Genomic DNA, 20,432 nt, shown 5'->3' with positions numbered 1-20,432 from the left:
CTGCTCCCCGGAAGAGGGAGAAAATATACACATGCCACTGAATACAGAGAACTAGAGGATCAAAGGAAGCACCTTTGGGAACATGGAGGAACTCAGGACATCAATCAATCCAGCGACAAGCATTTATTAAGCACATCCTGCATAGCAGGTAAGAGAAAGGTGCTGAAGCCTAGAGAGTAACTGAACCTGGTGTCAGAAGAGCTGGGGTCAAATACATATCTGCCACTCAAGATCTTTGTGACCTTGGGCACATCACTTAGCATCTCTAGGCCTCAGTCTCCTCATCTATAAAGGGTTGGATTAGATAATCTCATAGTTCTCGCCTAGCTCTGCCTCTTGGGATCTGACTGGCAAGAACCATCAAACAGAAGGGACAGATGGGGGCACTGAAGCTCTCCCCTAGGGCTATGGAAAAATTTCAGTCCATTCATTCTTATTTAGATTTCTAATACTGGAAGGAAAGAGCAGTCCTATTTCCAAATCCCAAACCATTTATTAAAGATCTGGTGGGGAGGATATATGTATATATATATATGTATACATATATACATGTATATATATGTATATATATATACATGTATATATGTATATAAAATGTATATATAGAAGTATGTGCATATTTTTGTCACTGTGGTTCAATTGTTTCAGTTGTATGTGAAATTTTGTGACCCCCATTTGGAGTTTCCTTTGCAAAGATACTGGAGTAGTTTACCATTTCCTTCTCCAACTCATTTTACAGACGAGGACACTGAGGCAAAGAGTGCCCAGGGTCACACAGCTACTAAGTGTCTGAGGCTGGATTTGAACTCAGGTCTTCCTGACTCCAGGCCTGATGCTCTATTCCTTGTGCCACCTAGCTGTTCCCTATGTGCACATATATGTCTATATATCCATATGTATGAATTTATATAGTAAAACAATCATATATCATAGGACCATTGATGCAGAACCAAAAGGATGTCAGAGATCATCTAGCCCAGTACTCTCATTTTACAGATGAGAAATTGAGATGTAAAGAGGTAGGTGAGTTCCCCAAAATCTTACAGGTCAAAAGTAGCTGTGCTGAGATATGAACCCAAGATCCTTTTAGGCTGCCCCTATTTTTCTAAGCCTGAGGTCACTTGGGTTGGAACTCCATGTATTTTAAAGATCATATTGTAAACTTTTTTTGGGGGGAGTGAGGGTATTTAATACTAACTCTTCTTATGGTATCACCTTAGTGAATACCCCTTTTTAAAAGGTACTTAGGTCTGGTTGACATTGATTTTCATTGATCATCTTGGAGACAAGCCACTGAGAGAGGTTCAAGAATTAGTGGCTCATCCCTGACTCCCAAGTGGCATTCTCAGAACCCTGAGGGTGAGAGGGAGCCTCCATCTGGGACCTGAGACTTATCCTGCAGAATGGGTATTTCTTTCTATCTTGATCTCCTTGATGTAGTTTTCTAGCAGTGGAATTCCCAGATCAAAGGATATGGACTTCCCAGTCACTTCTTGTTTTTCTGAATGGTGGGGACAATTCACATGGAGTAGTTGGAGTCAGGAAAACCTAGGTCCAAATGCCATGTCAGACTCGCTCTGTGATCCTGGGCTAGGCCCTTGGTCTGGTTTCCTCACAGGGTTGTTGTCAGGATTAAATGAGATAAGCCATGTAAAGAGCTTTTTACACATAGAAATGCTACATGACCATTAGTTGTTATCCTAGACTTTTCTGGAAGGCCATTGTTGCATTGAGTCTATCTCAGTCAGTTTGACCTGGCCAATACAGCAAGCAAACTAATCTCAAATCCTTCAAAGTTCTAGGGGTATCCCTGAGGAGTTGGGGTATGTATGTGATTCTTTCATACCACAAAGGAAACTCAGGAATTCTCTCCAACAAATAATGCCGTATTGGCCAGGTAGGGGACAGTCACAGTAGAGTTTGACCTTCACTTAATCTTTCTGTGTCTAGGATGTCTCATTTCTAAGACTGTTGTTGTTGTGCGGGTGGGTGGAAGCTGGGTTGGACTGGTTGCCTGGTTGGACTGGGTTGATGATCCCTTCCAGCTTTTGGTCCTACCACTCTGTAATTGTAGATGGGATGCTTTAGAACCCAAAGCTTCACAAAGGCAGGGGCAGGGGAGCACTGCTCTACAGCTGCCACTCAATTTGGCTTGGCTGGCTGCCAGGATATGACAGTTTTCAGGACGGGGTTGAAACTAGGAGGAACTGGGTTAGGGTCAAGGGTGTCAACTGTTATATACAGCTGTGCAAGCTGCTCAGAAAGGGGGTAACCATACTCTAGGAAAACTGAAAGCAACTTCCTCACCCACTGAGGGCCCCAATCTCAGTCCAGTCTAGCTCAGTTACAATAAAAGGAAGGAGGGAGAGAAGAACATTAACTCCCCTAGACCACCAGGTGAGCTGCCTGGGCAAACAGGGCTGCAAATAACATCTGCAACCTGCCAAAGGTGTGAGACACTGAGACCCAGGGAATGTCTACTTTGGACTTCTCTCTCTCTCTCTCTCTCTCTCTCTCTCTCTCTCTCTCTCTCTCTCTCTCTCTCTCCTTCTCCTTCTCTTTCTCTCTCTTTTTCTCTCTCTCTCTTTCTTTCTCTCTCTCTCTCCCCCTCTGTCTCTCTCCGTCTCTGTCTCTGTCTCTCTGTTTCTCTCTCTGTCTTGTCTCTGTCACTGTCTCTCTGTGTGTCTCTCTTTGTCTTGTCTCTGTCTCTCTTTTTCTCTCCCCTATTTTTGTGGCTTAGAAAAGAACAGGAAGAGGCGGAGCTTGCAGGACTGGTGGGTAGTTGCTGTTTTTGTTTCAAAGAATGATCATAAAAGGTTTGGGAACTGCTGGCTTTTTAGGAGAGGGCAGGGTCAAGTTTTCTTGTTCCAGTGAATACACCAGACCTTTAGGAAGGACTCACAGGATGACCTGTTGGACCCTCTTGGCTCTGATGAAGAGCCGATCATAAGAAGATTCAAGAAAGCACCTACCATTCCCCCTCAGCCTGGTGCCTCTACTGCATTCACAATGCATAGAGTATTTCAATCCAAAGTTTAAAAAAGACACAGGATTATATTTTTGTTTTTATTTTCTTTTCATCTTTCCCTACCTTCCTCTTTCCTTCTCTCCCTCCCCTCATTCCTTCCTTCTTTCCTTCTCTCCTTAACTTCCTTCCCTCTTTCCCTCCCTCCTTCCTTCACTTCCTCCCTCTTTCTACCTTCCTTCCTTCCTTCCTTCCTTCCTTCCTTCCTTCCTTCCTTCCTTCCTTCCTTCCTTCCTTCCTTCCTTTCCTTCCTTCCTTCCTTCCTTCCTTCCTTCCTTCCTTCCTTCCTTCCTTCCTTCCTTCCTTCCTTCCTTCCTTCCTTCCTTCCTTCCTTCCTCCACTTTCAAACTGATCTTCCCCAAAGCTCAAATCTGACCATATCACTCCCCTGTTCAATTACTTCCAGTGGCTCCTTCTTACCTCTAGAATGAAATATGAAATCCTCTGTTTGTCTCTTAAAGCTCTTTATAACCTGTCCTTTTTCTATTTTCCAGTCTTCTGATATCTCATTACCATCCATGCACTCTTTGCTCCAGTGACCACGACTTCCTTGCTGCACCTAGCACAAGACACCATGTTTCCTGACTCCAGGCATTTTCACTGACTAATCCCTGTGCCTGAGACTCTCTCCCTGCTCATCTCTATCTCCTGGCCTCTCTGGCTTCCTTCAAATCTCAGCTAAAGTCTCATCTTCTACAAGAACACATTCTGACTCCTACTTAATGTTAGTGCTAGTGACCTTGGGCAAATCGCTTCACCCTGTTTGCCTCAGTTTCCTCATCTGTACCTGCTCTAGTATCTCTGCCAAGAAAACCCCAAATGGAGTCAAAAAGAGTCAGATGCAACTGACTAACAGCAAGAACTACCCAACCACTAGTTATCAGGCTTTCTAGAAAGCTAACTGTAACGAGACAATATCAGCAACTAATTACCAGGAATGATTCATTAAAATAAGATGCAATTCACTTTGATTCCAACTACTCATCAAGCAATAAAAAAATTGGTCAATCTACGGAACAGACAACATGAAGTAGTGGGTACAAAATTAGGCTTGGAGTCTCTGCCTTGTGGCATCAGAGACCTAGATCTGTAAGGGGCCTTAGAAGTTACCTAGTGCAATCCTTTTATTTTATAGTTGAGGAAACTGAGGCAAAAAGAAATAAAGTTACTTAGAAATTCTTGGATTCAAATCTTGCTTCAGATAGTAACTAGCTGTGGTACATTGGGCAAGTCACTTTATCTCTGTCCACCTCAGTTTCCTCATTTGTAAAATCAACTAAACAACAAGTATTTGTAAAGTTCTTTTATGTGGTGGGGACAGGGCTAAGAAGGGGACCCACAGACAAAGCAAAAACATTAACTATCCTTAGGAAGCTCACATTCTAACGAGGGGGGCACAGCATAGCATGTTCATAAATTCTACAAATTGGATATGTACCGAATAGATGGGAGGTAATTGCAGAAGGAAGAATACTTTTAGGTCATGTGGTTAAAGATCATTGGGAGGATCGAATGAGATAATATAGATAAAGCAATTTTAGACCTTAAAACCTAAATATCAACTCATTACAGAAGAAAGAGAAAGAAAGCAGAAGAGGAAGAAGAAGAGGAAGGAGAAAGACAAAGAGGAGAAGAATGATGTTGAAAGGCAGTATGTTGTAGTGGACAGGACAGTGGCCATAGCATTAGAAGGCCCTGGGTTCAAGTCCTGCCACTCTTAGTTGCAGAACAATTGCTGACCTACTTTGGCAGAGGGAATTTACTTACTGGACAGTTCCCTTATGCAGATGAAATCAAAGGTCCTGACCTTAACAAAATATTGTTGAAGCCCCTCACTAGGTAATATGGGTGACATAAAGAATTAAATGCAGTGCCTGCCCTCATGGAGCTTCTGCCCTATTTGAGAAAATAAGACAATACACACACACGTATCTCACATATACAACATGCGACAGGGCATACACACATTATATATAATGTATGTACAAAATGAGGGATGGAAATGAAAAATAGGGGGAGAGGGTGTTTAGAAGAAGTACATGCCCTTTGGGTTCCTTGACATGGACATGCAATTTCTGTAGTCTTGAATTTTCCTACTTCTTCTGGAATCTACTTTTGGAATACAGTCATAGAGTGGAATTCAGGCTTATGCCCTCCATCACCCCTTGAGTTTTGTTATTAGTTCTTCATTGAGAAAAACCCTTTTTAAACTTAACTTTAGCCCACTTTTTTTTTACCAGAAGTCATGACAAAACAACAAGCAATTCACTCTCTGTAAAGGTCACCTTTGAAATTTTTCATGTAGTGGTTTGTGGTTCCGTTATCAGTAAACCCAACCACCTACGGTTTCATATCCTTGTCCTGTTCCAGATGACTTTCTGAGCACCAAAGGGCAAGGTGCACCCTTTTCAAACTCATACAGAAAGCAATAAACAGATTTGTAAATTAAGTGCTGTCAGTGTGCACCGCAAAAGAAGAAATAAGTTTTTATGTATGGGCAGAGAGACTTCAGGATTTGGAGTTGAAGGGAGACTGGGAATTGGTGACTGAGTGGTGAGGTTATGCTGAAAGGCACCTGAGAGAGTGGGCGGGGGGTAGGGGGGAGAGAGAGAGAAAAAAAAAGAGAGAAAGCTGCGAACTAAAATCTTGCCCTAGGGAAAATTGTGCAACTGTTGGGTGAGGGTCATGTTTGCCCTTATGAAGTTTTCTCCAACTTTGTCCTGTAGTCTTTCCTTGAGAATCTAACCCAATATGGGGGTGGGGATTGGGAATGCATAGCCCCTTGTAATGTTCCATTGTGATTATCCCAGTGTTTTCATGGTATCTTAGAGCTGTAGGGGATCATCGAGGTCACTGAGGCCAATTCCCTTCCCCAGAATCACACTTGTAAGTGTCACCTGATGGGATTTGATCTCGAGTCTTGCACTCTACTCACTAGACCATGCTGCCTTCCAAAGGAGGACTAGATCATTACCATCTCAGTTGAGAATCTGTTTTCTCTGCCAGTACACATAGAGGAAGAGTGAAGTCTAATAGAACATAAGCTCTCTGAGGGCAGAGTCTGTCTTCTTCATTGTCTTCACGTCCCTGGGGCAGAGCACCAGGTCTCACTCATGCTTATTAAATGCTCATGGACTTGAAAGACATTCCCTAGTTTCACACGTGGAAGCAGATGTAGTATCTAACACCGGAATTGTCAGAAAAGCTATTCCTCTCTTGACTTGATTCACTCCTTTATTATAGGCAAGATACCACCTTATTGGCTCTAGTTCTTCTGTCCTTGGACTCACCAGTGGAGCCAGAGAATCACTCAGATACCTTGAGAAGCTGTTGTGTGTGGCTCCAAGCAGCTGCCTGAGTACATATTCCCCAATGTGGAGCTGGAGAGAGAAAGACAGAGGGAGACAGACAGGGAAGGAAAGGGGGAGGAAGAAGAGATGAAATAAATGAACAAAGTCATCTATGGTAGAGGACCAGGAAAGCCTGCAAGAAGGCTACAGAAAACAGGAAGAAATCCAGCTTGTTATTGTCTTTCCCCTTGTTTATTCCGTGGCTCAACCTCAATCCTGCTGCCTAATGTGGACAAAAGGAGAATGGGATCTTCCTGCTAAGTTATGGGAGGATGCCTCTAACATCTTCTTGATAGTCTAGTTTCTTTACTTGAAGGAAAATTAAATGTTTTATCTCTAATCTAAATCTTCCACACTACAAGGTATGTCAACTGTTTCTGAAATTGTCTCATGAATTAGTTCTTATGAAGAAGAACCATACAATATCCATTTATATTTAAACATATAAACATTCATATTTCAATATATAAATAACTATTCAGGTAACAATCAACAAGTATGTATTAAACACCTACTATGTGCCAGCTTCTGTGATTGGCACTGGGGATACAAAGAGAGAAATGAAACAGTCCCTGCTTTCAATGAGGCTACATTCTTTTGGATGGAGATAAGAGAAAGAATACTAACGCATCTGTGTTCTCACTGATTTTGGAGTTCCCACCAATGGTGCAGAGAGCAGCCCATTCATACTTGTTCATCCTGAACAACTCTCACCATGAGCTCCCCAAAGTCTGCCACAAAGGACCCTCTTGCCATGCTGGAGGCCTTTCAAAATTTCTCCCCCCATCACAAGGGTACCAGTGAGGCACTCTGGCCCTGCACTTGACATCCCTGGCTCTCTCTGTATGATGAGCACATCTTTTCTTCCCATCACACATTTCCTTGATGACATCTTTTGCCCTGTCCTCCTTCAGAGCTCCTGGATGATCATATGCTAGACAGAGCTTCCTTCTACCCACAATGCAGCTCTTCATGGTCCTCTTCATGCTATTCAATTTCCTCAAAGCCATCAGCCCTTTCCTCACCTTTTCACTCCACGTCTATCTGCGAATCTGAATTGTCTGTGTTAGAGAGGGGACATGGCTCTGCTGGGTTTACTTTCATCTTGCAAAGGCAATCGAAATGCTGTCTTTTCTCAGTGTTTCAGGTTTATCCTCTGTGAAATGAGGTCAATATTGAAGAATAGTATTTATATAGTTCCTTAAGATTTCCATGTATTTTCTCATTCGAGCCTAACAACAACTCTGGGGGTGGGGTAGGTGCTCTTATTACCCCCAATTTACAGAGGGGGAAATTGAGACTCAGAGAAGCCACACAGGTAAGTGGTTTTGAACTCATTACGTCCTGACTCTAAGACCAACATTCTGTCCACTGAATCACTAGCAGCCCCTAGCTACTGCACTGAAGGATGTAGTGTGGGAAAGAATGGTGGCTCTCTGGCTGTGGATATACTATCGAGTAAGGAAGGTTTCTGATGGAAGGGAGATGATCTCATCTATAAAGGGAGGAGGCTGGACTAACATACGATCGTAGATTGAGAGCCAGAAGGGACGTGAGAAGCTAGTCCTCTTCATTTTAGAGATGAGGAAACGGAAGTACAGGTCCTCTCCATCTCTAAAATTCTATGTGCCATCATCTCCAAAGACTCTTGGGACAGCAAGGGCAGCATTTTGGATCGGGAGTCCCGTACTTTGAGGTCCTTGAGTGAAGGCAGTAGAACTATGGAGAGGTTTTCTGCTGGTCTCGCTAACTCTCCAATATCATTAAGCCAGACCTGCAGAGAGCTGCTTCCAAGCTTTGAGGCAGACAATAACGCTCCTGTCAGGAGTGTGAATTACACCCCACCCTTACAATTAACCTCAAAGAGGTGCTAACTTCACAGCCAAAGGGAGGACCATTTAAATTCAAGCAGTGTAAGAAAACAAGCATTTATTTGGAACCCAAAGAACACTTCATTTCTTGCCTCTTACATCCTCTGTCTCCAATTTTCCTAGGAAAAAACAGAAGCAGTCCCATATAGGAACAGCCCTGCCCTTCCATCTTCCCAGGGCATCACCTCACTGTCAAGGTAACAACATTTGCAATAATAGTCATCAGTATGTATAGTACACGCTACAGTTTACAAAAACTGTTACATACATTCGGTCATTTGATCCAGCAAGACGGTGAGGGGAGGAGTGGACCTCTCCAAACCCCCGGCCAGGCAATGGCAAAAATGCAAAAGGGGGAGAAATGAATCATTGTAATCAGTTGCAGCTTTTCTTTGGGAAAGAAATAAATTCCTAACACACTCTGTCCTTCCCAGACACACTTCTTCCTGGTCTTCTTTCCTTCCTACATTAACATGGGAGGCAGGATTATGGTGGGAGGAGGGCTGGATCTGGGGCCAGAGGGTCAGGAAATGAATCCTGGCATGATTTCCTATGTGATCTGGGGTGAGTCACTGCCCTTCTCTGAGACTCAATTGTTTTTTTAATCTGTAAAATGAGAGAGTTAGACTTGCTGACTTCCTAAGGTCATGTCCAGCTTTACATCGACATCCATTTCTGATCCCAAATGAGCAAGGTGTTCCTCTAGAACAGTTTTAATCTCTCTCCAACTACTAAATTTTCACATTTGAGATGTGAAAAATAACCTCATTTAAAAATGACTTCAGAATGGGAAGAGACCTCTGAGACACTACATCATACCAGGGGCTCTTAGCCTTTTTTTTTTTTGTCATGGATTTCTTTGGCAATCTGGTGAAGTCCTGAAATAGACAAGATCAAAGGAAACCAATTATACTGAAACAGTATTATCAAGATTTAAAAAAAAAAGAACAAGTTCATGGTCCCCAGGTTAAGATGATAAAGTTCAACTCACACTTTACCAGGAGTCACCTCTATAAGAATTCCGGATGAGCAATCATCTCCCTTCATTCAAAGACCTTGCGTGAGTAAGAGTCCCCACCGCTCTTGGCAGTCTCACCCCTTTTGGACACGATGATTGTTAGATTTTCATCAGGGCCTAAATAGGCCTGTGAAATCTCCATTCTGAAAATTCCATTCTGTATTAGCGCAGAACCTCCCACAGAGTGGGCACTTAATAAATGCTTGTTCCCATTCCATTTCCTCTCCCTTTCCATTTCTCTTCCTTGCAGAGGAAAGTAGAGCAAATTGAACTCCTACTGGAGATGTATCCCTCCAGATACTTGAGGATAGCTATCACATTCTCTCTAAGTCCTTTAGTTTCTAGGTCAAACGCCATTTTCTCTGTTGGCTCTCATTTGAATACTAATTCAAAAGTAATTGATCTTTGCATCATTTTGGTCAGCCCTTCTGGATGCTTATTTGCTTTTCAATGTTTTTCCCAAAATGAGAAACTGAACATAGCATTTTAAATGTGCTTTGGCCAGAGGAAAGCTCCCCATCCAGGGTTGTTACCTCCTGGGACTTGAGCCTCTTGAGGCAGATGGAGGCCTTGTTAGTTTCTTGGATAGCCTTTAGCACAGTTGGTTCTTACTGAATTTGGAGTCCACTGTACTCTGGTCCTGAATATTTTTTGAGTGAATTGTTATCCAACCACGCCTTCATCACTGAGGCTGCAAAACAGATTTGTGAACCCAAGTTTACATTTCACCTTAGGAGGTTCAGCCCATCAGTTTTAGCCTGTCAAGATCCTTCTGGATGCTGATGTGTTAGCTATCCCTTACAACTGAGTCATCTGCAAATTTTGTAAACCTGCTATTTATGAATTTATTCAAATTATTGACAAAGGTCTCATTAGCATAAGGCAAAGCACAATTCTCTGAGGGAACTGTGCTAGAAACTTTCCTTTAAGCCGACATTGATTCATTAATTACTATTGGGGGGAGGAGGTATCTGATTATTAAGGGCCAGTAGAAAGTGTTAAACTTGGGGTCAGAGGATCTCCATCCAAATCTTGACTCTGATACTTATAACTTGTATGGCAATAGACAATGTGTTGTGCTTCAATTTCCCTCTCTGTAAGTCACTTAACTTCTGTTTTCCTTAATCCACTAGAGAAGGAAATGGCGAAGCACTCCAGTGGTTTTGCCAAGAAAATGCCATGGACAGTATTGGCACGCTACGCACAGTCCATGGGGTCACTAAGACTTGAATCCAACTGAATGACTGGACAAGAACAGTAACAAAAATGAAGAGTTGGACTAAATGATTTCTGAGGTCCCTTCTTGCTCAGAATCTCCAGTCCTGTGGTCCTATGCTTTTGTCTAGACTAAGTCTTTTCTTTGCCAATGTCTTTCATGAAGTGTAACTAAGCAATGTATTGCATTCCCATGGCTCCTGTAGCCATGTTAAAAAATGAAATTATACGAATCTGGCATGACTTATTCTTGATGAAACCCGCTGGGCTCTTGCTGATCATTGCTTCTTTTCCTAGACCAGAAAGTTCCAAATTTGACCTGAATTAAAGTCACTGACTTATCATTTGGCCAGTTCACTCTCTTTCATTTTCAGAAAATTAGGACATTGCCCTTCTCCAGTCCTCTTCTGCCTCTTCCATTATCAATCAGTGCCAGAGTCTCAGTAAAAGATAAGCCTATATTATGAAATTGTGCTTTTCTGTGATTCCAGCCACAGAGCATCACTAGAAGGATATTGGTATTAAAACAGATGGGTTTTTGGGTTAGGGAGCAGTCTGGGATCACTGAAAGCACCATAGAATTTCCCAAATGCACTCCCACCTTCTTTTTTCCCATTCAATTTTGGGCCCAGCCAATCATCTATCTTTAGTGTCTAAAACATACTAACTTAATGAACTGCACATTCAACCACACATCAAGTTTGGACAATAGGTGTTTTTCTTCCATTTAGTTTTTTTCTCTTTGGATTTTTTCATGGATGTGTCTTAGGTGGTATGAATCACCCTAAGGATGCTCAGAGATAACTAAGTGGCTCAGTAAATAGAGTTCTGGGTCTGGAATGAGGAAGACTTGAGTACAAATACTGCATCCGATACTTACTAACTAGGTGATCCAGGACAAGTCACTTAGCCTTTGTTTATCTTTGTAAAATGGGGATAATAATTAGCACCTACCTCCTAAGGTTGTTGTGAGGACCAAATGAAATATCCATAAATTGCCTGGCACAGTACTTGGTACATACTAAGTGTTTAATAAATGCTTGTTCTCTTCCACTCCTCCCCACCTCCTTTCCACACAGAGTAATTGGGGATTGATGCATTCAGCAGAATATCTCCTACCAATGAGCATTGATACAATCTCACAATCTACCAGAAATTTACCTTTCCTTTGGAATCTGCACAGGACATCCATCATGGCAGAAGTAAACATCTTCTGTCTCCCTGTTTTATGTTTCATTTGATAAGCAAAGGAACACTCAACACAGTGACCCCTGTGATCTCAATTTCCTAGCTAATTGTGTGACTGAAATCTTGGTCTGACAGCAAAAAATCCTGTCCACTTTTTGTATTTATTCAAGGATTACCTTCCTTGCTTATATACTTAGAGCATAGGCTTAGATTCTCCTTATAAGGATTTTATAACAATAACATAATTATTTTATCAGCAGTTGTTGCTGTCTTCTTCATCTTCCTTTTTAGTAATAATGTCTATGATTTCTCCCCCAATCTTTGATAGCTTTTTTTAAATCAAAAATTGACCCTTTGATCCTTGTCAATCTGCTTAATGCCCTGAGATGACCTCCAATCTCCCCTGTATTTATTTTGTATGTACACAGACATCTCCCTGTTAGACTTCGAGCTCCTTAAGGGCAGGGACTGCTTTTGTTTTCCTTTACATCCCCAACAATCCAGTGCCTGGCATAGAGGAAATGCTTAATCAATGTTTGTCAACTGATTAGAAGGATTGTGGTTGCTTTTCAGTTGTGTCTCACTCTTCATGACTCCATTTGGGATTTTCTTAGCAAAGATACTGGAGTGGCTGCCATTTCCTTTTCCAGTTCATTTTACAGATGAGGAACTTAAGGCAAACAGGGCTAAGTGATTTACCAGGGTCACATAGTAAGTGTCTGAGGTCGGATTTGAACTCAGGAAGATGAGTCTTCCTGACTCCGTGACTGGCGTCCTGTGCGCTATGACGCCACCTAGCTGCCCTGGCTGGATTAGATGCTTTCCAAATTGTGTTGCTTTCAACACAGGTTTCTATGGTATGTACTTAGGTCTAACTGCTGTATCCAACTTCTTAATGGCATTTCTGTTTTCCTATGACAGGCTTTGAGATGTTAAAAGCTAAACGATGCTGTTCAAATGTTAACAAAAATGAGAACAAATTACTTCAGGAAAGCTAGCAAATCTGTTCCATTTTTGCATCTGTTTGTTGCCCACTTTCCATTTTCACCTGCAATTGCTCTCACAGTGATTGGTCTTTATCAATTGTCATATGAACCTATCGGCAGGCTCATTTTCACCTCTTTTCACTGCTTTTTGAAGCCATGCTTTTTGTTATCTGCTTCTATCCTCTCGAATAATATTTTACAAGTAAATTTGTACCATAAACCTGTTTTTCGGAGGCAGTGAGATGACCACAGCACAGGGCCTGGAGTCAGGAAGACCTGGTTTCAAATCTAGCCTCACTTATTAGATGTGTGACTCTCTGTCTCAGTTTCCTGAGCTGTAAAATGAGCTGGAGAAGAAAATGGCAAATCCCTCCATTATCTTTGCCAAGAAAAACCCATGGACAATACAGACCCTGGGATCATAAAGAGTTGGACACAACTGCTTTGTCTATTTCCAGCAGGCAAGGAAATATACATATATCTATGTGTTTATATATCTATGCCTATGCATACACATACATATGTGTGTATGGTGTGTGGTTTCTTTATTTTTTGACTGAGATAATTGCTGGACACTTGGTCTCTTCAATATAGCAGCTGCTTGACATGAGTTAACCTTTCCTGAGCAATGGTGGTAAGTACAGTTGACATATTTACTGTTACCTATTTCCCATTCAGGTCACAGGGGAGCTGTTGTAATCTCATCCATCGTCTCCTTTTATTTGCTCTTGATTATTTTTTTTAATTAGACATTATTTTGACATTATTTCAAACATTATGACTGTATGAAAACAGCTGATGATTTGTACACCATTAGCTACTTATTTCCTGTTTGTTTCCTCTTTTATTCATTGTTTCATTTTCCCCAAGTTCATTGCCCTTTGTATACCTTCTTGAATAGTAAGTATATGTTTTCCACAGCCTATAAGGCTTTGGCTTCTCTCATTTCTTAATCATGAACTGCATTATTTTTCACCATCTTCCCCTGTGGTCACATTTTCATTAAAGCTACCAGGTAACAGGGTGTTGGTCTAGAAGCTCTCTTCAGGTTCACAGAATTTCTTTACTTCATCCTTTGAAGCAGATGTTGACTTTAATTACTTTTGTTGTGGTTTTAAAAGATGCTCATCATGATCAAGTGTTAAATGCAATGAGTTCATTCAAATGAATACATCTATTGAGCTCCTGCTGTGTACAAGGTACTATGCCAGGCACTGTGGAGACAGAGACAAAAAGGAAATACCTCCTTCCCTCCAGAAGCTTACATTCCACTGAAAGAGACAATATATAAGCAAAAGATAATCTGGGGAGAAACCTGAATAAACTGGGGAAGTGAGGAAGGTTTTCCAAAGAAGGTGGCCAGCCGCTAAGTTGAGCCTTGAACACAAACAAGGTTTTTGAAAGGCTGAGTGAAGGAGAGAACATGATCTAGGCAGGGAGGACAGTTGTTAGAAACCTACACATGCAGGAGAAGGAAGCCCAAGTTCAGGGAAGGATTGGTATTCCATTTTGGCCAAAATAATGAAAACAACTTTGTCAACTTTCCTACTGATCCCTTTGAGGAGAACGCTTAAGCTGTCCTTCCATTTAGCTGCACTCCTCCAAGTCTTCTTATTCCATTTATTGTAAGAATGTCAGTACTGGTGGATGTCAGTTTCTTCAGAAGTATAGTCGCTTGTTGTTCTTTGGGAAGAATTCTCATATTAAGACTACTTGTAATGTGAAGGCAAGATGGTAGGAGAGAAGCCAGGAAGGTGCTTGTGCTGTCCTCAGTTTCCCTCAGAAACAACTTTAAACCAAGACTCTCAAACAATTCTGGAGCAACAGAATTCACCGAAATGTGGAATGAAACAATATTTCAGCCCAAAATAACTTAGAAGGGCTCCAGGAAAAGTCTGTCTCACTTGGGTAAAGGGGAGCACAGCCCAGTGCAGACAGTGTCCGGGAAAGGCAATAGGAGGCTCTTAGACACAGCAGAGATCTGCAGCCGAGGCCCCACAGTTCTGACTCAGCAGGTTAGTGGGACAACAGGCCAGCTACGAGGCCTCTAATCCCAGTGCAGCAGCAAACTGCCAGCCCTGGGACCCAGGGCACAACAGGTGCAACTAGGCTGGACCACCCTAGCAAATTGGGCAAGCCACCAGCCCCTGATTCCCTGATCAATGGGGACTCCTGACTCCCAATGCAAGAAGCTTGGGAAAGTGCCCCCTGTGCCCCAGGAGCAGAGTTCAACTTTAAAAATGAGCAGAAAACAAACAAAAAAAGTTCAGACAATAGGAAGCTGCTGTGGTGATAGGGAAGATCAAAATACAAACTCACAAGAGGACAACAGTGTCAAAATGCCTACATACGTACCCTCAAAGGGGAAGATGAATTGGTCTCAAGGCCAGAAAAAGGATTTTCAAAATCAAGTAAGAGAAGTAGAAGAAAATTGGGTGAAAATGAGAGTTATCAAGAGAATTAGGAAAAAAAGAGTCAACATCTTAAAAAAGGAAGCACAAACATTGACTGAAGAAAATGATTCCTTAAAAAAATAGAATTGGTCAAATGGAAAAAAGAATCCATTGAAGAAAACAACTCCTTTAAAAGTAGAATCGACAAAATGGAAAAGGAGGTACAAAAGTTCACTGAAGAAAATAATTCCTTAAAAATTAGAATTGGGCAAGGGGAAGCTAATCACTCCATGAGACATCAAGAATTAGTCCAACAAAATAAAAAAAATAGAAGAAAATGTACAATACCTCATCAGAAAAATAAATGACTTGGAAAACAGATTTAGGAGAGATAATTTAAAAATTATTGGACTACATGAAAGCCATAATAAAAAAATAACCTAGACAGCATCTTTCAAGAAATTATCAAAGAAAACTGCTCTGCTGTCCTAGAACAAGAAGATAAAGTAGTCATTGAAAGAATCCACCAATCATCGCCTAAAAGAGATTCCAAAATGAAAACTCCAATGAATATTAAAGCCAAATTTCAGAACTATCAAATCAAGGAGAAAAAACAGCAAGCAGCCAGAAAGAAATAATTCGAATATCAAGGAGCCACAGTTAGGATTATACAGGATTTAGCAGTTTCTACAGTAAAGGATCAGAGGGTTTGGAATATAAATCTTCCAGAAGGCAAAAGAGCTTGGATTATAAGCAAGAATCAACTACCTAGCAAAACTGAGCTTAATCTTTCAGGGGAAAAGATGGATATTTAATGAAATAGGGGACTTTCAAACTTTCCTGATGAAAAGATCTGAACAGAACAGAAAATTCAGTCTTCAAATGCAAGACTCAAGAGAATCATAAATAGGAAAGAAACAAAAACCATGGTATTTAATAAGGTTAAACTGTTCACATCCCTACATGGAAAGATGATACTTATAACTCTTAAGAACTGTATCTCTACTAGGGAAGTTAGAAGGAGTATAATTAGAAAGTATGGGTATAAATTGACTTTGATGCAATGATAAAAAATTAAGGGGTGAAAAAAAGGATTTTACTAGGAGAAGAGGAAAGGGGGAGGCAGAATATGCTAAATTATATCACATGAAGAGGCTTGAAATACCTATTATAGTAGAGGGAAAGAAAGGAGGGCTTGGACATCAGATTTGGCCCAAAGAGGGAATAACATACACACCCATTTGGGTAGAGAAATCCATGTTACCCTATAGGGAAGTAAAAGGGAAAGGGGGAAAGAAAAAGGAGGAGGACTGATAAAATGGACGGCAAACTGGGGGAGGCAGTGGTCAGAAGCAAAACACTAGTAGGGAGGAACAGGGTGAAAGGAGAGAGAAAAGTATAAATGGAGAGGGGGAATAGGATGGAGGGAAATACACAGTTAGTAATCATAACTGTGAATGTGAATGGAATGAACTCTTCCATAATACAGAAGTGGATAGCAGAATGGATTAAAAACTAGAATCCTACAATATGTTGTTTACAAGAAACACATTTGAAGCAGAGAGACACACATAGAATAAAGGTAAAAGGCTGGAGCATAATATATTACACTTCAGTTGACATGCAAAAAGCAAAGGTAGCATCCTGATCTCAGACAAAGCAAAAGCAAAAATAGCTCTAATTAAAAGTGATAAGGAAGGAAACTACATCTTGCTAAAAGGTACCACAAACAATGAAGTAATATCAATACTAAACATATATGTACCACGTGCTATAGCATTCAAATTCTCAGACAAAAAGTTAGGTCAGTTACAGAAAGAAATAGACAATAAAACTATACTAGTGGGATGACCTCAGCATCCCTCTCTCAGAACTGGATAAATCTACACCCAAATAAACAAGAAAGAAGTTAAGGAGGTGAATAGAATTTTAGAAAAATTAGATATGACAGTCCTCTGGAGAAAATTGAATGGGGATAGAAAGGAACATACCTTTCTTCAGTGATACATGGCACCTACACAAAAATTGACCATGTATTAGGGCATAAAAACCTCACAATCAAATGTAGAGAGACAGAAATTAAATGCATCCTTTTCAGATCTTGATGCAATGAAAACTGCATGTAATAAAGGACCTTGGAAAGATAGATGAAAAATTAATTGGAAACTAAATAGTCTAATCCTAAAGAATGAGAGGGTCAAACAACAAATCACAGAAACAGTCAATAATTTCATCAAAGAGAATGACAATAATGACACAGCAGATAAAAATTTATGGGATGCAGCCAAAGCAGTATTTAGGGGAAATTTTGTATCACTAAATGCTTACATAAATAAAACATAGAAAGAGCAGATCAATGAATTGGGTATAGAAAAAAAACTAGATAAAGAACAAATTAAAAATTCCCATTTGAATATCAAATTAAAAATTCTGAAAATCAAAGGAGAGATTAATAAAATTGAAAGTAAGAAAATTACTGAACTAATAAGTAAAACTAAAAGTTGGTTTTTTATGGAAAACCCCCCAACAAAATAGATAAACCTTTGGTTAATTTCATTTAACAAAATAAAGAAGAAAACCAAATTTCCAGTATCAAAAAGGAAAAGGATGAATTCACCACCAATGAAAAGGAAATTAAAGCAATAATTAGAAGTCATTTTGACCAACTGTATGCTGATAAATCTGACAATCTAAGTAAAATGGATGAATACTTACAAAAATATAAATTTCTCAGATTAACAGAAGAGGAAATAAAACTTAACTCCATTATAGAAAAAGAAATTGAACAAGCCATCAATGAACTCTGTAAGAAAATAATCTCCAGAACCTGATGGATTTACAAGAAGATTTTAACAAACATTTAAGGAACAATTAGTTCTAATACTATATAAGCTATTTGGAAAAATAAGCAAAGAAGGAGTTCTACCAAATTCCTTTTATGACACAAATAGGTGCTGGTACCTAAACCAGAAAGAGCCAAAATGGAAAAAGATTACAGACCAATTTCCCTAATGAATGTGTTGATGCAAAAATTTTGAATGAAATATTAGGAAAGAGATTACCACAATTTATAACAAGGATAATACACTATGACTAGAGTAAATTTATATCAGGAATGCAGGGCTGGTTCAATATTAGGAAAATTATCAGTATAATTAATTATTTCAATGACAAAACCAAAGAGATCATATGATTTTCTCAATAGATGAAGAAAAAGCTTTTGACAAAATATAGCACCCATTCCTATTAGATACAATAGAGTATAAGAATAAATGGAGTTTTCCTTTTTTTCATATTTTTTAAAGTCATTGGTCAGTTTTTCTTCCATTTTTCTAATTTGGCTTTTAAAATCCTTCCTGAGCTCTTCCAAGAAGGCTCTTTGTGCTTCAGACCAGTTCATATTCCCTCTGAAGTTTCATATGGGAGTATAGTCTCAATGCTGACATTTTTGGTATTTGTGTTTTGGTCCTTGTCCCCATAGAAAGATTCTATGGTCTTTTCTTTCCTGCTTTGCTTCTTACTCATGATAATCACCCTTTTCCTGGCTTTTAAAGTAGATCTCTGCATCTGAGGCATAGTAGGATTTATTCTACAGTTCTTGTGCCTAAAATTTGAGGCTTTGTGTGTTGTGGCCTCTGGTTTAGCTAGAAACTAAAATGCAGCAACTTACCTGATGCTGAGGTGGCTGGTGTTGGAAAGCAGAGGCCAGGTGAGGTCTTTTTGAGTTTCCCTGCAGTTACCCTGGAGCTAGCTTGTTAAGTGTGGGGGAGGGATGATATAGCTACAGGAGGTCTCCTCTGCTGAGTGAGAGCATGGGCAAGTTCAGCAGTTGGTGATCCCATCTGTGCTAGTGTCTTCCCAATTCCCCTGGTGTGCTTAGGCATGCCTGGTGTCTTGGTGTTGGTGGTTGTGGCCTTCACCCCCCTGGGGCTCAGGATCTTCTCCCAGTTTGCTGAGGTGAGGCCGTCTGGGATAGCTCTGATCCTGCACTTGTCCCCTTCAGCCACAACAAGAGGGACCCTCCTTAGTGGTTTTCCTAGCCTCACAGGGTAAGAGACTGTTTACCCCTTCTGCTGCTTTTCCAGGGTTTTTCCCAGGAACATATTCTCCGGGCTCATCAAGGTCAACAAGGGGAGGGAGATAGCAATTACCAATCACTCCGCCATCTTGGCTCCCAGAACAAGAAATCTGGAGCTTTCCTTAAACTAATAAGTAATATTTATCTAAAACCATCATCAAGCATTATCTATAATGAGGAAAAGCTACAGGCTCGAGGTGAAATAAGGATACCCATTATCACCACTATTATTCAGCATTGTACTAGAAATGTTAGTTTTAGCAATAAAAGAAGAAAAAAGAATTGAAGGAATAAGAATTGGCAATGAGGAGACAAAACTATTATTCTTTGTAGATGATATGATGGTATGCTTAGTTAATTTTAGAGCACCAACTAAAAAACTCCTTGAAATAATTAACAACTTAAGCAAAGTTAAAGCAACTTAAGTAAAATTAATTTAAAGTAAAATTAATTAAAAATTAATGTAAGTTAAATTAATTCAAATTAAATTAATTCAAATTTTTAATTAAGTTAATTTAAGTTAAAATCCTCCAAATCACTATTGATTAAAACAACTCTGAGGTGCAACTTCACACCTATCAGATTGCCTAATATTACAGAAAAGGGAAATGATAAATGTTGGAAAAGATGTGGGAAAATCGGGACACTCGTGCATTGTTGGTGGAGTTGTGAAGTGATCCAACCATTCTGGAAAGCAATTTGGAATGGTGCCCAAGGGGTAACCAAACTGTGCATACCCTTTGATCCAGCAATACTACTACTGGGTCTGTATCTCAAAGAGATCATTAAAAAGGGAAAAAGACCTACATGTACAAAAATATTTATAGTCACCGTTTTCATGGTGGCAAAATATTGGAAATTAAGGGAATGCCCTTCAATTGGGGAATGGCTGAACAAGTTGTGATATATGAATGTAATGGAATATTATTATGCAATAAGAAATGATGCACAGGCAGATTTCAGAAAAACCTGGAAAGACTTGTACAAACTGGTACAAAGTGAAATAAGCAGAACCAGGAAAATATTGTACGTAGTATTAGCAACAGAGATGATCAACTATGAATGATCAGTTCTTCTCAGCAACACAGTGATCCAAGACAATTCCAAAAATCTAATGATGGAAAATGCCATCCACACCCTGAGAAAGAACTACAGAGGCTGAGTGCAAATCGAAGCATACTATTTTCACTTTTGTTTTTGTTTTTTGGGGGCTTTTCCCTTTTGTCCTGATTCTTCTTTCACAACATGACTGATGTGGAAATATGTTTACATTATTGCACACGAATAACCTATATCAAATTGTTTGCT

This window comes from Notamacropus eugenii, chromosome 3 (genome assembly GCF_028372415.1).
Source record: "Notamacropus eugenii isolate mMacEug1 chromosome 3, mMacEug1.pri_v2, whole genome shotgun sequence".
NCBI lineage: Eukaryota > Metazoa > Chordata > Mammalia > Diprotodontia > Macropodidae > Notamacropus > Notamacropus eugenii.
The sequence above is the reverse complement of the archived record's forward strand: the minus strand, read 5'-3'. Positions refer to the sequence as shown.